The sequence below is a fragment of the Anabrus simplex genome, chromosome 1 (assembly GCF_040414725.1).
Source record: "Anabrus simplex isolate iqAnaSimp1 chromosome 1, ASM4041472v1, whole genome shotgun sequence".
NCBI classification, from domain to species: Eukaryota; Metazoa; Arthropoda; class Insecta; order Orthoptera; family Tettigoniidae; genus Anabrus; species Anabrus simplex.
Genome location: NC_090265.1, coordinates 768,990,814 through 769,009,523, shown reverse-complemented (window position 1 = coordinate 769,009,523; position 18,710 = coordinate 768,990,814).

The window sequence follows — 18,710 nt, the reverse complement described above, 5'->3', positions numbered from 1 at the left end:
AGCCATAAGGTTCAGGATTTGCGCTAAGCATTAGTTTGTGGCAATGCACAGAATGACGATGAGAGATATCGAGTTCGTAGATGATCCTCTCACAGGCGACAGCGCCTAACAGGCAGGAAAGATTAATGTGCCGTATTTTTACTGAAGCATTCCCCTTTTCATTTCTCTATACATAAACACTAGTTTTATTAACTTTATCTGAAATAAAATGAGTGTTCGCATGTTTTCTAAGATTGGATTTTCGACTTACAACCTTAAAATTTAAATCCTGAAGAATGTGACTCTGATCGTTTTTAGCCTTCGCTTCTATACCACAGCATCGAAGGTTTCTCAAACATTTGGTCCTATGAGACCTATATTTTATTAACATTAAAATTATGTTATTTTGAATAACACTGTTTTAAGTCTTACACATGTAACATGGGGATCCACTCTATCAAACACTTCCCCCATAGGGGCTCGCAACGGATGAAACGTGAAAAACAACGCCAGACCCTGAGCTAAGTCTGACATAAGCACACCAGACAAAAAAAAATACTCACCCCCTAATCACGCGTATCGTAAACAATTAGGGAAAGCTATGAAAGTCAGTGAGAGTGTCATATATTTCTTCGAAATTTTCAGGAAAAACCCCATGTCAATAAAATGCAGCCAGCGCTTAAGTGTTGTCATGGCCCTGCTTGATACACCTCTGTTTAGACGGAAATGATATTTGTGAAGAAGAATTAAGGGCAGACGTCGAAGTAATATTTTTAACAGAGCATAAAATATAGGGGTATTTTCTGAAAATTTCGAAGAAATATACGACGTTCTCACTCACCGTCACAATTTTCCCCAATTTTTTAGGCCATACGTCTAATAGGTTTTATGAGGTTTATTGATAGGCCTACGTCAGATTTCAAGTATCTTTAATGCCAACTTTTTCCCTTGAAATGGGGGTTTCTATGCTCAAATTTTTTAGAAAGGTATAACTGTCTTGTTCTTCAATCAAAATCCATGTTTTGTATATCTTTTTATTCGAAAAGTCTGTTCATTCTTTCTACTTTCCACTAATAATTCAAAATTACCAATACAGGTATATTACGGATAGGATGGAGAAGCCTATGAGAGGTGTCCTTATTGTTTCGGCCAATATTGTACTCTCCTTAAGTAGCTTATAATAATAATAATAATAATAATAATAATAATAATAATAATAATAATAATAATAATAATAATTGTACCGGAGGTACACCCGCCACGTACAGTTAAATTAAGCGCCTTGGACAAATACAGTAGAGACAATACACGGCACTTACGGATTTAGCCTTGCTAAAATGGGAGACAATTCGACGGTGGCGCTTCTAGTGACTTGACCTGAAAAAATCGCGCTAAATTCAAATATCAATGGAAATTTATATACGGAAATGGATAAATAAATTACGTCTAGAAAGAAAGTGTTACTGAGATATTAACTTCGAAGTTGCTAAAGCAATTCTGGATAAATGAATGAAGAATTATTTAAAAGGTTATTATTCAAAGACTGAAAATAGACATATAAATAAGGTGTGAAATGGACTGCTGTGAAATGGCTTGATCTTTCATTTATGCATTACTTTTTTAGCTTTAGCATTCCTGCCTGAACTCTTACGGTTGGATTTCTCTTTTTTCTCATTTAAAAACATTGTATCATCACATTAAGACACTTGCTAATAAAAATATCGGAACGTTCCTTACACATGTGATGCAATGAATTAACATTTAATAGCTGGACAATTTTCCTCCTAACATGAAACCTACTAACAGAAAGAAAATCTATAAAATCCCGGCTTTAATCTGAGAAGAGGGATAAAAGAAAGGAAAGTATGAAAATGTTGTCGATAGTGATGCTTTGAGGAATATTTACGTACAATTAGAGTAAAAATATAACATACCCTTGGCTGTATAGTCGAGGATTTTTAAAGTCGCTGGTCTGGAAATGATCTCAACAGATCTTATAATTCTTATATAAGCGTAACGTCCCTTCTTTCTTGTACACCTTATCCAAATCACTTCTGTGACATTTCAAAACCCACAGATCACACCTACAACAACACATCGATATTGAAGGTTAACTGCTGCACTATACAATAAAATAGGCGTATTACATTTTAAGCCAGTTAAAACATGGGTCGAGCAGGTCAGAAGATTATAAAGTACTATAAAAATCTCTGCCACTGGAAGAATATATATGCAAACACAATATTACTTATACATTTTCTTGTCACGAGGGAACCTGAAGAACGACCGCGCATTCTTCTCTACTTCATAGTTACTGCAGCCAAACACAGCACATACCTTTCCCCTCATGTTGAGAGGAGATATCAAGGAATGACACACGCTACTATTAATTATGTCAACTCACTGAAAACGCATAAAATAACACCAAAACTTCACACAAAAATGCACGTGCTCTTATGACAGAATCAGTAGTTTTCAGGTCTACTCGCTAGAGAGAGCTCCAATAGCTGTCCCTCGATATCTCGCTCAGTGTCGCGTATTGTCTCTACTGTATTTGCCTTGGAGAAAGCCATCTGATATATGAAGTTGCAACAACTAATACAAGAAGTTTGGACTCTTCTCTACAGATGTCGCTGCTATAAACTTATGTTATGCCCTCTGGAGTGAAGATTGACTATTAAAACTGTAGAGTAATTTTGCATGTTAAGGTTTACTAAACTGAATTGTTTATGCTTTATTTTTGGTGTGTTAAAGTTTACAACACTTCTATCTGTTCCCGCCAAATTAAGATGTTGGCCAATAGAAAATGTTGTATATTTATTTTTCATCCAATCTAAAGTTTCTGTATTTATTTGATCATCCAATAACAATTAGGGGTGTGTCGGGCCTTAGCCCAGGGCTTTCTGGAACTTTCCCCTTGACTATAAAAGCTGGCACATTTTCGGGCCAGGTTATCTTATTGATCGCTCCAGTCTTTGTGTGTGTGTTCGTAAAGGGAGGCGGCGCCTCGTCCATCTTCAGGAGGTCCACCAGCGCAAGGTAATGGCGGACCCAGTCTAAAATCTGATAGTCCTTTAAAGTTAGCTCGAGGGAAAGGTTTCAAACCCTTAGTAATGTAACTCAACATTTTAAAATGTAAATTTCAAACTCTAAATGTAAATTTCAGACAAGTCGAAAGAACTTAGCCAAAATCAGGGAATAGAGAGTGAGATACTCTCTCGAATTCCCTTTCAACTAGCTTTTGAGGTATTTTGTAATATTTTGTATGTTGTAATTTTCGTAACTTAAATATTCTCTCAATCTAGTCACCTCAGTAGTATAGGCTTAGCCTTTGCAACGTCAGGCCATAAGCCTAAATAGGATTTTATGCATTCGATTTTAAATTTCTAAGAGTGCAAGAGAACACCTCCTCTCCATTTTGGTTTTTGGGCCAGTAAGTCAACCTTTTGTTTTTACCAAAAGGATTTGTAGAATCGGTACGTGTTACCCCTGTTACAAGCAATGTTATTCTGTTCAGGCTAAAGATATCAGACTGTTGAGCATTCAAGACAGTGAGTACGGTTTGATTTTGTAAAATGTAATTTGTGCCTTTGATAGGCCTGGACATTTTTTGAATAGGTTCCTGGGTGTAAACTTATAGAGCAAAGACGCTCTTTCTATTAATGTAAAGGTTGAATGGTGCCTTTGGAAGGCTGTTATGTTATAATGTTCGGAGAGTAGTCTCCTCGATAATTTCGTGGAGCAAAGGTGCTCTTGTGAGATTGTATATTTTGGATACTCTGCCTCCTAGTGGTGTAAAAGGAATTGGGATATCCTTCTCCGTGACTGTGGGTTACAAGAGAGCAGTTGTACTCATGGAAAATTGTAATTGGGAACTTCAAGCTCAGCCTGTAAAATTGTTATTTTAGATCTCTCTAAAGGTGTTGTTTCAAGCCTACGGGCTAACTTTTGTAAATAATTGTTAATTACTTGGCAAGCTATTAAGATCGTGTTTTTTGCTTAGCGAATTGTTTTGTTAAAATTTAACATCTGAAAAGAAAGAAAAGATAAAGGGAAGGGGAGATAAGGGAAGAAATAAAACTGCCAATTTTAAAGTTTTAAATTAATATTCTGACTGTCTTATATCGACCCAGTTAGATGTAAATTAGTAATCATATATGGTAGGAGGCGGTAGGAGGAATGGTTCATGTCGTTTTACGGGTATTGTGAACATGTATTTGGGCAAACGAGAGTGAGATACTCACTCGAATTACCTTTCAACTAGTTTTTGAGGTATTTGAGGTATTAGTGCAATAAATAAATATAACGACCCATTCATGCCCGCACCTTCTTTCACCTCTGTCCACCACGGAATCCCCGTAATAATAATAATAATAATAATAATAATAATAATAATAATAATAATAATAATAATAATAATATTGTTACTTGCTTTACGTCCCACTAACTACAATACTTTACGGTTTTGCTCTGCAGGAGTTGTGGTGTATGTACTTTTTCGAAAATATTGGGGTTTTTTGGTGATAAAAGAGAAAGCTTTTTAATGTTGACTAGAAAAAACGTATATTCATTTCATGTTGAAATGAAAGAAACAATTTCCAAACAAATCTTCAATTAAACATTAACAATTGCGCGCCATGAAGTCACAAATAATGCAAACTTCGTTTTGAAATTGTGGTGAAGGAACGAAACTATAGAATGGAACATACAGTGCATCGTTGAAGACCTCTCCTGTTCGATGACGGGAACAAATATTTTCCTGGAATTCTCTCTACCTCCCGCTCCTTTTGCGAGATGGATTTTAAGGTTGTTACCTGGGGTTCCTGTTATACCTTTTTTTGGTGGGGGGGGGGGGAAGGATGTTATTGCTAATTGTCAGGGTGTTTCCAGCGTATTCTTGACCTGTCCTACGAGTCTTTGAAGAAAGTGGCTCAGGGCCGAATTCATAGTCAGCACTCGTACATAAGTGGAACACTTAAGTAATAAGGGATCACTTATAATAAGTATTCACTTATATGAGTTTACATTTCATAGACAGCACTTAAAAGGCATACTTATTGATACTGTAAGTATTCACTGAAGATGTGGCAATGCTGTATATTATCCCCATGCTTCCTGGATCGTGTAGTTCTGGCTACCGAATAGCGGGATGATCTATTGTGTTTTGTTTATCGAAGGCGACGTTTTTGAGGTCTATATTGCATTTGGTTATCAGAATGGATAACAAAACAGCGAGCTGAGACGGCACCTGCAAGAACGTGTGTCGAAGTACATGCACATTATATAGAACAAGCAGACAGACGCAGTTTCTCATCAGAATATGAATGACGTGGGAAAAACTTGTTGTGGACAATGCAAACTACGAAAATGCCCAGAGTATAATTTTCTTTTTAATATAATTTTATAGTTATCCAGGTACTCGAACCTACACAAATATTCATCTAAATGTAGAATACCTAGTCTTACAACGTTTTTAATGACTTGACAAATATATCCGTAGCCGTTACGTTGAAATAGGCCTAATTAATTAATGTTTTAATGCACGATGCCATAATTTCAGAAACTTCTGATATAATGCGGCAAACGATTGGTTGACTAACCGGTGGCGTGCCAGACGCGACCGTGCCGCATGCGACCCGTGCCACTAGCGACGGCATAATCTGTAACCGTGCCGGATGCGACCGGCGTTGACAAACAAATTGCCATTTGATAAGTTGTGTCATCACCCAAGATAAGGTAAGCTAAACGAAGTGCAATGCCATTTCAATAAGTCCTATAAGCAGCTACTTTACATAACACTTCTGGGGGAAACTATTTTTACAATACGAAACATGGTGATGCGTTTACGTCTTTACCGGGCGAGTTGGCCATGCGGTTAGAGGCGCGCGGTCCAGAGCTTGCATCCGGGAGATAGTGGGTTCGAATCCCACTGTCGGCAGCCCTGAAATGGTTTTCCGTGGTTTCCCATTTTCACACCAGGCAAATGCTGGGGCTGTACTTTAATTAAGACCACGGCCGCTTCCTTTCCATTCCTAGCCCTTTCCTATCCCATCGTCGCCTTAAGACCGGTCTGTGTCGGTATGACGTAATGCCACTAGCAATAAAAAGGATCCTAATTCTCTGAAATTATTTACGACTTACGCCTACTTTTTTATCATGTCCTATTAATACCAGGAGAGCCCGAGGACGTGTTCGGCTTGCCTGGTGCAGGTCTTTCTAGCTGACACCCTTGGGCGGCCTGCACGTCTGGATGTGGGATTATGATAATGAAGTAGGGAGAGATGAAACCCGGTTTCGGCACGTAGCCTACTCCTCTCGAATAATACCAACGGGTCTGCTCAATGCTTTACGTCGCCATCCGACGGCCGAATCACCATCAACAGCATCATATCCCCTCACTCCATTTGAACACTGAGAAAAGGTTTGGATTTGAATCCCGAATTTTGGCATGCAATCTAGTGATTAGAAACTGTCTACCACCAACTTTCCTACCCTGCCGGCCAACATCCTGATGGTGATTATTTTTTCATCCAGGCTAAGTGGCTCAGACGGCTCAGACGGTTGAGATGCTGGTCTTCCGACTCCAACTTGGCAGGTTCGATCCTGGCTCAGTCCGGTGGTATTTGAACGTGCTCAAATACGTCAGCTTTGTGTCGGTGGATTTACTGGCACGTAAAATAAGTCCTGCGGGACTAAATTCCGGCACCTCGACGTCTCCTTAAACCATACAAGTAGTTACTGGGACGTAAAGCCAGCAACATTATTATATTTTTCTTTCGACAGTGGCACTCGAACCTGCTAACACCGGTGTCAGACCTTTATTTTAGAAAAGACCAAGTTAGCTACTTATAAGCAATCTGCCACTTGGTGACAGCCCTTAATGCAGATCAATTGTAAGTGATTGATGGGTCGCATGCGGCACGGTGCTTATCCGCTAGGTCGCTACTGGCACGATAATGGCCTGGTCGCATCCGGCACGGTCGCATCTGGCACGTAACGAACTAACCTCATATAATTAGCACAAATCAACCTTAAAATAAATGGTGGTAGTGCAACATGTTCATTTTTCTTATAACTCAGCATAGTTCTTTACTATGCCATAGACCTACAGTCTTGATAACTTATCAACTTCTAACACGTTTCCAATTAGTTAAGCGAAATACCGGTAATGATGACGGTGATAATAATAATAATAATAATAATAATAATAATAATAATAATAATAATAATAATAATAATAATAACCTGAAATTAAGAGGTGGCATAAAATCTCAATACAATATCTTCATTAATGGTGAGGTAGTGAGTCCTCTAGAGGTTATGTTCACTCTCTCGATCAAAGGAACAAGAACATTCATAACTCTCACTTTACTAAAACGAAACCTTCTTTAAATTGTTGGTCACATTACATTTCGACAGAATGTCCCATCTCTACTGTGTGCAAGGAAAGCATTCTCTGAACGAAATGCAACATATTCAGCAAAATCATTATCCTCCCTCTTGCTGCAACATTAGTGAGCCACGTAAGTGTGCGTGGGAGGTCCACTTATAGCAATAAGTGGGACACTTAAGTAGGTAATATGAAATGAAACCTGGCTTATAAGGGTCATTTATGTATAAGTGCTGTCTATGAATTCGGCCCTATTAGTGCCCATTGAGGACAAAACATGACTCCTCCGTTCCTGGAAGCCAGCAGTCTATCACACCCTGCACCCTGCTGAGTTAACGAGTTTTAAAGGGGCCCATTCAGATTCGAACGGGTTCCCCAACCGGTCCGTGACCTTGGTCGCAATGGCCGGCTAGAATATACTGTATATGGTGGGGGGGGGGGGTTCGAGGTTGGGTTCGTGTTGGCTGTTTGACAAATAAGCCGGCGAGCCCGACCGGTCCACCAACCCGTGAGTGTGTGTTTAGCCAAATACCCGACCGGCTCGCCGTGCTTTTGTCTGTAGCTTAATCTAGTTTGCAAGTATTTCTAAGTGAATGAATTGGTAATGATATGACTTTTGAGGAGAATAAGCAGTTTTGGGAAGAATGTATTGAAATATTCCGGGCAAGTCCTTGTTTCCTCTGGGAGGTAAAATCAAAGGATGAAGCAAATATTAAATTTAACAGTACTGGTTATTTCAAAGAACTTTCTATTGAGTAACAATAATAAACCAATAACCCTCTACATACTATACCTCGCTTTTGCAGATGATCTGGCAATGCTAACAAAAGATGAGGAGACTGCCGTTTAACAGCTCGAGATACTTAAAGAAAGTGTAGAAAATGTATGAAGATATCGTTCGAGAAAACTAAATTCGTATGTTCAAAGACAGATATCAAGAGTCTGAGAACAAAATATGAAACAATTGACAGGGTTCCTTGCTTTAAATATCTCGAAGAATTTATCGAACCGACAGGCCATGAAAAGATCTCACAACAAAGTCATCTCAAAAAAATAAAAGAACATCAGAGTTAGTCCAAAACATCTACAACAAAACGTCCATGTCAAGACATACAAACATTCGGCATTGCAACAGAGTCATAAAACCAAGAGTCCTTTACGCAAGTGAAACACTGACACTCAACAGAAAACAAGAACTTGAAGAAATCAACAAAAGAAGAGAAGATCATTAGAAAAATATTAGGAGCAAGATAGACCCAAAGCGGTTATTACAGGTTACAATCAATCAAAACAACAGAAAAGTTCTCCAACATCGAAATTGACATTACATTAGGAAAAGACGAATGAAATTCTTCGGTCATCTCACTAGATTACCTACCAGAAAATCGATTGACAAAAAGGTAGCAAATTATGTAACCTCGCTTAAGAACTCAACACCCTGGCTTAACGAACTTCGCAAGGACCTCAAAAACGCAAACATAAGCTCAACAGACATTCTAGAAAGAGACATCTTTAGACACAAAGTAAACAACTTGGAATTTACACCAGAGCAACAACAACAAAAACAGTACAGACCAAAGTGATCGAAGAATGTAAACAAGCCTACTCGGAAACAATGAAAACCTATTGGAAAAATAAGAACAACCCACAGAAGAACTGATTGAGTTATTTGCTTAACGTCTTCCAGTATTGGTAGGATTTGCTGCTACTACTACTACTACTACTACTACTACTACTAATAATAATAATAATAATAATAATAATAATAATAATAATAATAACACTAATATTATTATTTTCGTCTCACTAACTACTTTTACAATTTTTGGAGAAACTGAGATACCGAAATTTTACCCCGGGGGAATTCTTTCGTGCGCCAGTAAATGTACCGACACGAGGCTGACGTATTTGAGCACCTTCTAATAATGCCTACGGGATCAAACCCCCAGCTTGAGCTCAGACAACCAGCGCTCTACCACCTGAACTACCCAGCCCGGCCCATTGTGTTACTTCTTTATTTTTAAACTTTGGGTGTGTTATCTGTAGCTTTTCACTTTAAGGCTGTGAACACACTCGGGAGATGGTGGATGTTCTAAGCATAGTTTTCCGTGGTTTATCATTATCATACCAGGCAAATGCTGGTGCTGTTTCGCAATTAATGGCATGGCCACTTCCTTACCAGTATTTTTCCTACCCCATTGTCACCGTAAGATCTGTCCGAGTCGGTACAATGTAAAGCAAATTTAAAATAATAATAATAATAATAATAATAATAATAATAATAATAATAATAATAATAATAATAATAATAATACCGGGCGAGTTGGCCGTGCGCGTAGAGGCGCGCGGCTGTGAGCTTGCATCCGGGAGATAGTAGGTTCGAATCCCACTATCGGCAGCCCTGAAAATGGTTTTCCGTGGTTTCCCATTTTCACACCAGGCAAATGCTGGGGCTGTACCTTAATTAAGGCCACGGCCGCTTCCTTCCAACTCCTAAGCCTTTCCTATCCCATCGTCGCCATAAGACCTATCTGTGTCGATGCGACGTAAAGCCCCTAGCAAAATAATAATAATAATAATAATAATAATAATAATAATAATAATAATAATTGTTACCGGGGTTTTGTGGATCACAGAGAGAGGTGAAAGAAATCGTAGGCTTGAATGGGTCGAACTACGATATAAAAAATTAATTTAAAACTTTAAATAAAGGTTATATTTCTTTTCAAATTTCAAACTTGCTTCTTCACTATGTGAAGAAAAAAAAAAGGTCAGGTACAATAACAGTTTTGGTACAAGAGCAGAAAACCCCAAAATAGGGAATTTATAAGTTTTGAGCCTAAAGCTCCCAATTTACAAATTTACAACCTCGCCAATGTTGTGTTATTTAGACAAGGACAGAAATATTCCTATTCCAGAGCCCTTTGCGACAACGGTTACAAATATGGCCTTCCAAAGGCCCCACACAATATTACATAAATACCAGAAAAGAGCTCACATGTTCTCCAAATTTAATCAAGGAGACTGCGCTCCCAATTTCTTACAGCCTACTCAAGGCAACATTACACAAAATATCTTACATTTTTTGGCCTCTCTAGGCCCAACCTACATTTTACAATTTTTGTACACAGGGGTGTCTATTACCTGAACTACTGGGCCTTCGTGGAAAAGAAGAACAGGTTAAATTACTGGCCCAAACACAAAATGTACGGAGGCGTACACTTGCGCTCCTAGGAAACAAAGTATAAAACCCTAATTGGGCTCGCGGCCGATGATACAGAGGCTAATCCCAAGCTACCAAGGTGACTAGAATGAAAGGTTAATTTAATGCATTTCAGGAAAAGAAACAGTTACAAAATCGTAGTCGCCTCAAGATAAAATGAAGGGGAACTCGAGAGGGTAACGCACTCTCTATCCCCGATTTACAGTTTAAAACTTTATGAAATTTTACATGAAAAGGAAGAAGTTTACATTTTAGAAATCAAACGGTTAGTTAAAGCTTAGAACCTTCCCCCTCGGGCAAGTTGCGGAGATACCTACAGAGATAGAAAACTGGTGGCCATTACCTGGGCTGATGTTCTGCTGCCGAAGGATGAGGCACCCCGCCTCCTGTCTTAACGCACACACTCAGTATTTCGACGATCAATAAGACAAGGTAGCTTGAAAAAGCCGCAGCTTATACACACGATGGGATGGTTCGAGAAGGCTCTGGATTAAATCCGAACACACCCTCTCATTTCTACTGGATATTTTAAAAGTTAAAAGAAGCGTATTATTGGCTGAAAAATAATTACAGAAAATTTCGCATTGGCCAAAGTTAAAGCTGGCGAGACGAGAAGGAAGTGTTGCAAACCTTGAAATATCAAAATAAATGAAAATTTAGTTGAGAAAACATAAGAACGCATTCTTTAAATCATTAGTTCTTCCACCGTGCACCAGAGTGCATGACCACAGTTTTTGTAAGTACACCTATGGAGAAAAGTTCAAACTTCTTGCTGTACACCAAAACAAAATAAATAAATCCAGACAGTTTAGGAAACATTAAAATAACACAATACTCTGTTATTTATGAGTGACATCTTCCGATTAATGTCCCAACTTCATGTACTTGCTGTTTCCAGATTTGTATGAGAGATAGCGTTCCTTAAGGCGCTTCTTTTAAATATGCTGAGTTGAGGTGTACCTTCCGGTACAATAATAATAATAATAATAATAATAATAATCGTAATAATAACTAGCGAACCAGTGCTGCTCTGCAGCATTCCTTATAAATAGGTCAGAGCGTCTTGATATGACTATCGTCATATAGTTTTGCTTGCCCTTTTCGACAGTTTTATTAACATTTAATACCGGTAACATATTGTAGTTCATAACACTTCTTTCCATACCATATTCGCTGTTCTTCAACCATTCGTCCGTATCTCGATCTTAACATTTTCAAGAGATCTTGCCCGAGATAGTTAAACATACAATTGGCCGTGACTGAATACCGATTCAGGTAAGTAGACACCCACTTTTTCAAGCGTTTGTCCAGGCGCCTTATTAATGGTCATACAGAAGGTTAGTCGACTAGATACCTTCCCGTCTGTACGTACGGTAAGTAGACTGTTTTCCCTTAACAGCATATAAATTATTAGGAACGTTCTGTCATGTGTTGAGTATATTCAGAAGCTGGGGAAGGTCAGAGAATCAAAGAATATCTAGCAGCGAATAGTATACTTCCGTGATCAGAGGAAGTGTATACTCTCTGACTTGACAGGTAGTAATCAAACAAGGCTGCATGCAATGACATTAGTAAGGATGAAAATCACATATATCAGAATATTAATAAAAGTGTTAGTCGTTTAGCAACCTGCTAAGTGAGGAATGTATTGCGGGTTAGGGTAAGCCTCTGCCTGAAATTACTGGAGCAATCATTTAATGATTTGATTTTATGTTTACTCAAACTTGGCTGAAATTAGAGACCGATCAATGTCACATGGGTGCTGTGTTGATTGCGGACAGTGTCGATTGCGGACACAAAATATTTGGGAAGAGTGCCAGCTCGTTCCAGGGTTTTCCACCCCTCTTACAATCCAGTTCTGCTCTAGTTGTCATACTGAACATTAGCTCTACCACTGTGTTGAGTTTTTAGTTCGTTTGCTTGTTTCTGCACATTAATCGTTGTGCTATTATGGAATGTATTGAGACGGAGAAAGGTAAGCGATGTACCTTATTGTATGGTTATAGTCACAGACAGTTTAGAATTAGTAAATATGGTGTTACCACATGGATTTGTTTGAAGGAGTGGACGAAGAAGTGCAAAGGAAAATTATTTACTTAAGAATCCATGGTCGCTTGATACTCTCCATCAGATATTATTTGTAGACATTCTACCACATTCTTCTTTTGTTAGGGAGCGGATTTTTATGTAATTACATTTTTTTTGCGTAAGTTTTAACGCAAGTTACGAAGTTCATTATTCCTATTGTGCATCCCCAAGTGTAAAAACTGAATCTTATTTCACATAAAAACACATATTTTCACATTTTAAAAATGTAAATACATATTTTAAGAAAATCTATAATAAGCACATAAATCGGCAATATTTGTTGATCAATAAAATTTAAAATGCTTCTGTGTTATAAAACAATGCTCATATTTTCATTTTACGATTACAGTATTGTTTTTAGCAGTGTATTTAACATAATGTATCTGAATGTTTCGGCTATTTATGGACTTCCCTCCATAAGTTCTAAAACTTGCTGGTCACTGGCTACGTCGTTACATTTAGACAGCGATTTGATTTGCTGCACAAGATGTTTCTTTGAATGATGTCATTCCAACTCTTTATGAGTCAGCCCTCTCGGGTTTTGTTTATAGAATATCAGCGAAAGGAGATCACGGAGAGATAAGGTGACGTAATTCTGTTACGACATGGGAGACTCGGAAGAATATTGCCCCACCATTAGGTAGTGGAATTTCATCACTCCTAAGAGTAAGGTTAGCTGTTCGGGTCCATATATCATTCCCGTGATCGTGTGATTTTGTATGGATTTATAAGGAATATTTCCTTCAGTGTCCGCTGCTATTCTTTTTATTGAAACAGTGATTCACCGTAAATGCGTGTGTCATAACCTGCAAAATAATGCCAAAAGAGAAGTCGAGTACAAGGTCGCGTCTTCAACAATATGTAGTGGAATTTAAAAGCATTTTCCCTACCGATGGAAAAGTATTTATTTTGCCAACCGTGAGGTAAAACAGTACGTGCAGATCAACGTTCTCAAGTAATCCAGCATTTGTCTGGAAATAAGCATACTGCGGCTGCTTCGCGTGTGCGTTCGCGACAATTACTAATAGCTGAACCAGCTACTTCAAATGCAAGCCCATCTAAATATTCCCAGTATTATTTAAATGTGTGCAGAGCATTTGTTTGCGCCGACATTCCTCTTGGTAATAAAATAAATAATCCGGGACTGAGAAATTTCCTAACAAAGTACATTAATTTTGAGCCTCCAGACGAATCCACATTAAGGAAAAACTATCTCCCAAAATGTTACGAAGAAACTTTACAGAGAATTCGGGCAGTATGCGATAGCGAAAAACTGTGGGTGAGCATTGACGAAACCACTGATTCAAGTGGCAGAAAAGTAGGAAATGTTGTAGTTGGTGTGTTGAAGAATGACAAAACTGCTTGCGAACATTCTTATTTGCTAGCGTGTAAAGAAATGCTTGCTGCAAACCATGTCACTGTAGCTAGGTTATTCAATGAAGCCATGCACTTACTTTGGCCAAAAGGTATAAAATACGACCATATATTGCTTTTTCTTACTGACAGTGCAGCTTACATGAAAAAGGCAGCCGAAGGCCTTTCTGTGAGCTTTCCGAAAATGATACTCGTAACTTGCGTTGTTCATGCTCTACACAGGTTATGTGAAACTGTGCGGGCTCAGTATCCTCAAGTGGATAAATTAGTGTCTAATGGCAAAAAAGTCTTCGTAAAAGCACCCTCAAGAATCGATCTCTTTAAAGAGAAAAACCCGGATCTTGCGCTTCCTCCTCTGCCTATTATTACGCGGTGGGGTACCTGGCTTAGCGCTGTGGTATACTACGCAGACAATTTCGAAAGTTTTGCATCCGTTGTGAACGTGCTAGATAAAAACGACGCGTCGTCAATTGAGATTCTTCAAGAGATACTAAAAGACAGCTCTTTGAAAAATGATTTGGCGTTTATATCTGCCAATCTAAGCTTCTTGTGTAAAACTATAGACATACTTGAAAAGTCCACTAACCTGTTGTCCGAAACAGTGAAGGAACTGCGCGCTGTTGAAAATAAATTAGATTCACTCCCGGCTTCGCAGGTACAGGGACTGTTAAAGGTCAAATATCAAAATTTGTTCAGGAAAAACAGAGGATTTCAAACAATGTGGCAAATTTCTAATGTATTAGAGGGTGCTCATGTTGGCGAAATTGATGGTGTTATTGTTGCTCATCTGACTTCCTGTGATGTGGAGCGATCGTTTTCGCAGTATAAGGCGTTCTTTAGAGATAATCGGCATGCATTTGTGATGGACAATTTGGAGATGACCTTCGTTGTTCACTGCAATTCTGAGACTACTTCTAGCAACTAATATTCCAGCGTGTGATGGGTGAGTACGAACTGATACTACTTTTTCAAAGATGATAGGTTGCTTTTGCCATATTTAAACAAAACATTACCTTTAAAGAAATAACCATTCATAATATCTACTCTGGCATATCTAAACTTAAGATACCATACAGCACGTTTCCATACACAGACATCATTTTGCCTTAAGGAGCACGTTTGGTAGCACCATATTCTAATACAAAACATTATACTTATTTACTTCTTGAGCGCGACTAGTTATATGATATTTAAAGGAAAATAATTTCAATTATTTATCACATATTTTAAAGTTTTTCAGCACATAAAAAATAAATATTTTTCACATTTTTAGCACATAAAAATCCGCTCCCTACTCATCAATGTACAACAGCGCTGCAAAAAGCGACCGCCACTTGAACACTTTTACGTTAGGCTATAACGAAGAACTGTGCAATACCACATACTACTGTATTTTCATTTCGTTGTGCCGAACTGAGTGGCTCAGACGGTTGCAGCGCTGGCCTTCTGCCGCAAACTTAGAAGGTTCGAACCTGGCTCAGTTCGGTGGTATTTAGAGGTGCTCAAATACATCAGTCTCGTATCGATAGATTTACTGGCACGTAAAAGAACTCATGCGGAACAAAATTCTGACATCTCGGCATCTCTGAAAACAGTCAAAAATATTTTTTTTTATAACTTGCTTTACGTTGTACCGACACAGATAGGTCTTATGGCGGCGATGGGATAGGAGAGGCCTAGGAGTGGGGAGGAATCGGCCATGGTAAGGTACAGCCCCAGCATTTGCCAGGTGTGAAAATGGGAAACCACGGAAAACCATCTTCATGGCTGCCGACAGTGGGGCTCGAACCCACTATCTCCCTGATGTAAGCTCACAGCTGCGCGCTCCTAAGCGCACGGCCAACTCGCCCGGTCAAAATTAGTGAGTGTGCTGTAAAATCAATATAATTATTAGTATTATTAAATTCGTTGTGAACTTCCCACATTGGGGTATACTTACAGTCTGGCGGACCGGTGCGCCAACCGATTTGCTGGTGTATGGTAACAGTGGAGCCAGTTGGGGGTTCGAGGCGGGGATTAATTTCGTGGACTGGCTCGCCAACCCGCTTGAATGTGAATGGACCCTTTAAGTGCTCCTTGTTTGATGTGATGAGGTTGTCAAACCATTTTCTTCAATACTCTCTTCAGACTTTACCCTTTCTTCGTATCGAATGCGGTAGGTTATATGGCAACTCCGGCTACTGTAGACGTATCGTAGTAAATCCTGCAAGACACCGGACTGCCGCTGGAGAGGAGTGGTATGAACTAAGGTCGTCATGTTTTGTCCCCAAGCAGGGGCGTAATCAAGGGGGATTTACTGGGGGGTTAGAACCCACCCCCCATCATGGAAATTTTACAAGAAGAAAATATACAGAAACTGACAATAAACACTCAGAGACATAATTGTATTGGCGGGTAAACCATACCTAGTTGGTTTTGGAGGAAATGACAACCCAAAACCGTGAACATCTTCGCTCACAATGGGATAATCACCCATTAGGTTGGGCAGCTTCTTGCCAGCGTGGAAAGTAACGGGATACTACCACATTATATTTCCCAGGAAACACATGGTATGGCTCTTTGTGCAAATGATTCCGGAAGTAAAACTTCCCCTCAATCGGATCTCCGGGAGTGGATTCCAATGAGACCAACCAAAAATAAGTTGACGGAAGATGAGAAAGGAAGGTCAAAGCAGGTTAGGAGGAAGGAAAAGAAGGTAAGAGTTGGAACATGGAATGTTCTAATACTGCTACAAGGTGGCAAACTGGAAAATGTGTAACAGGAGATAAAGAAAAATCGACTGGATGCCTTAGGAATGTGTGAAGCAAGATGGAGAAGCTGTGGTGAGGTAGAAAGTGGAGACTACATGTTGTTTTATTCAGGAAATGAAACTGGTGGTAGTAATGGCGTGGCAATTATGATAGGAAAATAGCTGAAAAACAAAATATTGAGCCAAATCTGCATGGCTAATTCCCAATTATTACTGTTCGGTTATTGCTAATGGCCTCTTGCGGCCTCACCTTGGATGGCTTGATAACTTCCATGAATATACTAGAGAGGGCAGCTCCCTCGATGTTGGGCACTGATGGTCGTACTTCATTGTCATAAAGCAGCAGGAACAGATGAAATTAGACCTGAAATGGTGAAGTATACTGGGAAGGCAGGGAGAAATGGTTTCATAGAGTAGTAAGATTAGCATGGAGTGTTGGTAAGGTACTTTCAGATTGGAAAAAAGCAGTAATTGCACCTATCTGTAACAAAGGGAACAGGAAGGATTGCAACAACTATCGAGGTATATGATTGATTAGTATACCAGGCAAAATATTCACTAGCATCTTGGAAGGAAGGATGCAATCAGTCGTAGAGAAGAAGTTAGATGAAAAGCAGTGTGGTTTCAGACCACAGAGAGGCTGTCAGGATCAGATTTTCAGGATGCGCCAGGTAATTGAAAAATGCTACGAGAGGAACAGGCAGTTGTATTTATGTTTTGTAGATCTAGAGAAAGCATATGACAGGGTACCGAGGGAAAAGGTGTTCACCATACTGGGGGACTATGGAATGAAAGGTATATTATTAAAATCAATCAAAGGCATTTATGTTGACAATTGGACTTCAGTGAAGATTGATGGTAGAATGAGTTCTTGGTTCAGGGTACTTACAGAGGTTAGACAAGGCTGTAATCTTTCACCTTTGCTGTTCGTAGTTCACATGGATCATCTGCTGAAAGGTATAAAATGACAGGTAGGGAGTCAGTTAGGTGGAAATGTAGTAAGCAGTTTGGCCTATGCGGACGACTTTGTCTTAATGGCAGATTGTGCCGAAAACCTGCAGTCTAATATCGTGGAACTTGAAAATATGTGCAATGAGTATGGTATGAAAATTAGCCTTTTGAAGACTAAATTGATGTCAGTAGGTAAGAAATTCAACAGAACTGAATGTCATATTGGTGATACAAAGCTAGAACAGGTCGATAATTTCAAGTATTTAGATTGTGTGTTCTCCCAGGATGGTAATATAGTAAGTGAGATTGAATCAAGGTGTCGTAAAGCTAATGCAGTGAGCTCGCAGTTACGATCAACAGTATTCTGTAAGATGGAAGTCAGCTCACAGACGAAACTATCTTTACATCGGGCTGTTTTCAGACCAACTTTGCTATACGGGAGCGAAAGCTGGGCGGACTCAGGATATCTTATTCATAAGCTAGAAGTAACAGACATGAAAGTAGAGAGAATGATTGCTGGTAATAACCGGTGAGAACAATGGCAGGAGGGCACTCGGAATGAGATAAAGGCTAATTTAGGAATGAACTCGATGGATGAAGCTGTACGCATAAACCGGCTTCGGTAGTGGGGTCATGTGAGGCGAGCGAAGGAGGATAGGTTACCTAGGAGAATAATGGACTCTGTTATGGAGGGTAAGAGAACTAGAGGTAGACCAATACGACGATGGTTAGACTCAGTTTCTAACGATTTAAAGATAAGAGGTATTGAACTAAATGAGGCCACAGCACTAGTTGCAAATAGAGGATGGTGGCGACGTTTAGTTAATTCACAGAGGCTTGCAGACTGAACGCTGAAAGACATAACAGTCTATAATGATAATGTATGTATGTATGTATGTATGTATGTATGTATGTATGTATGTATGCAATAACCTACACAAAAATACATTACACTT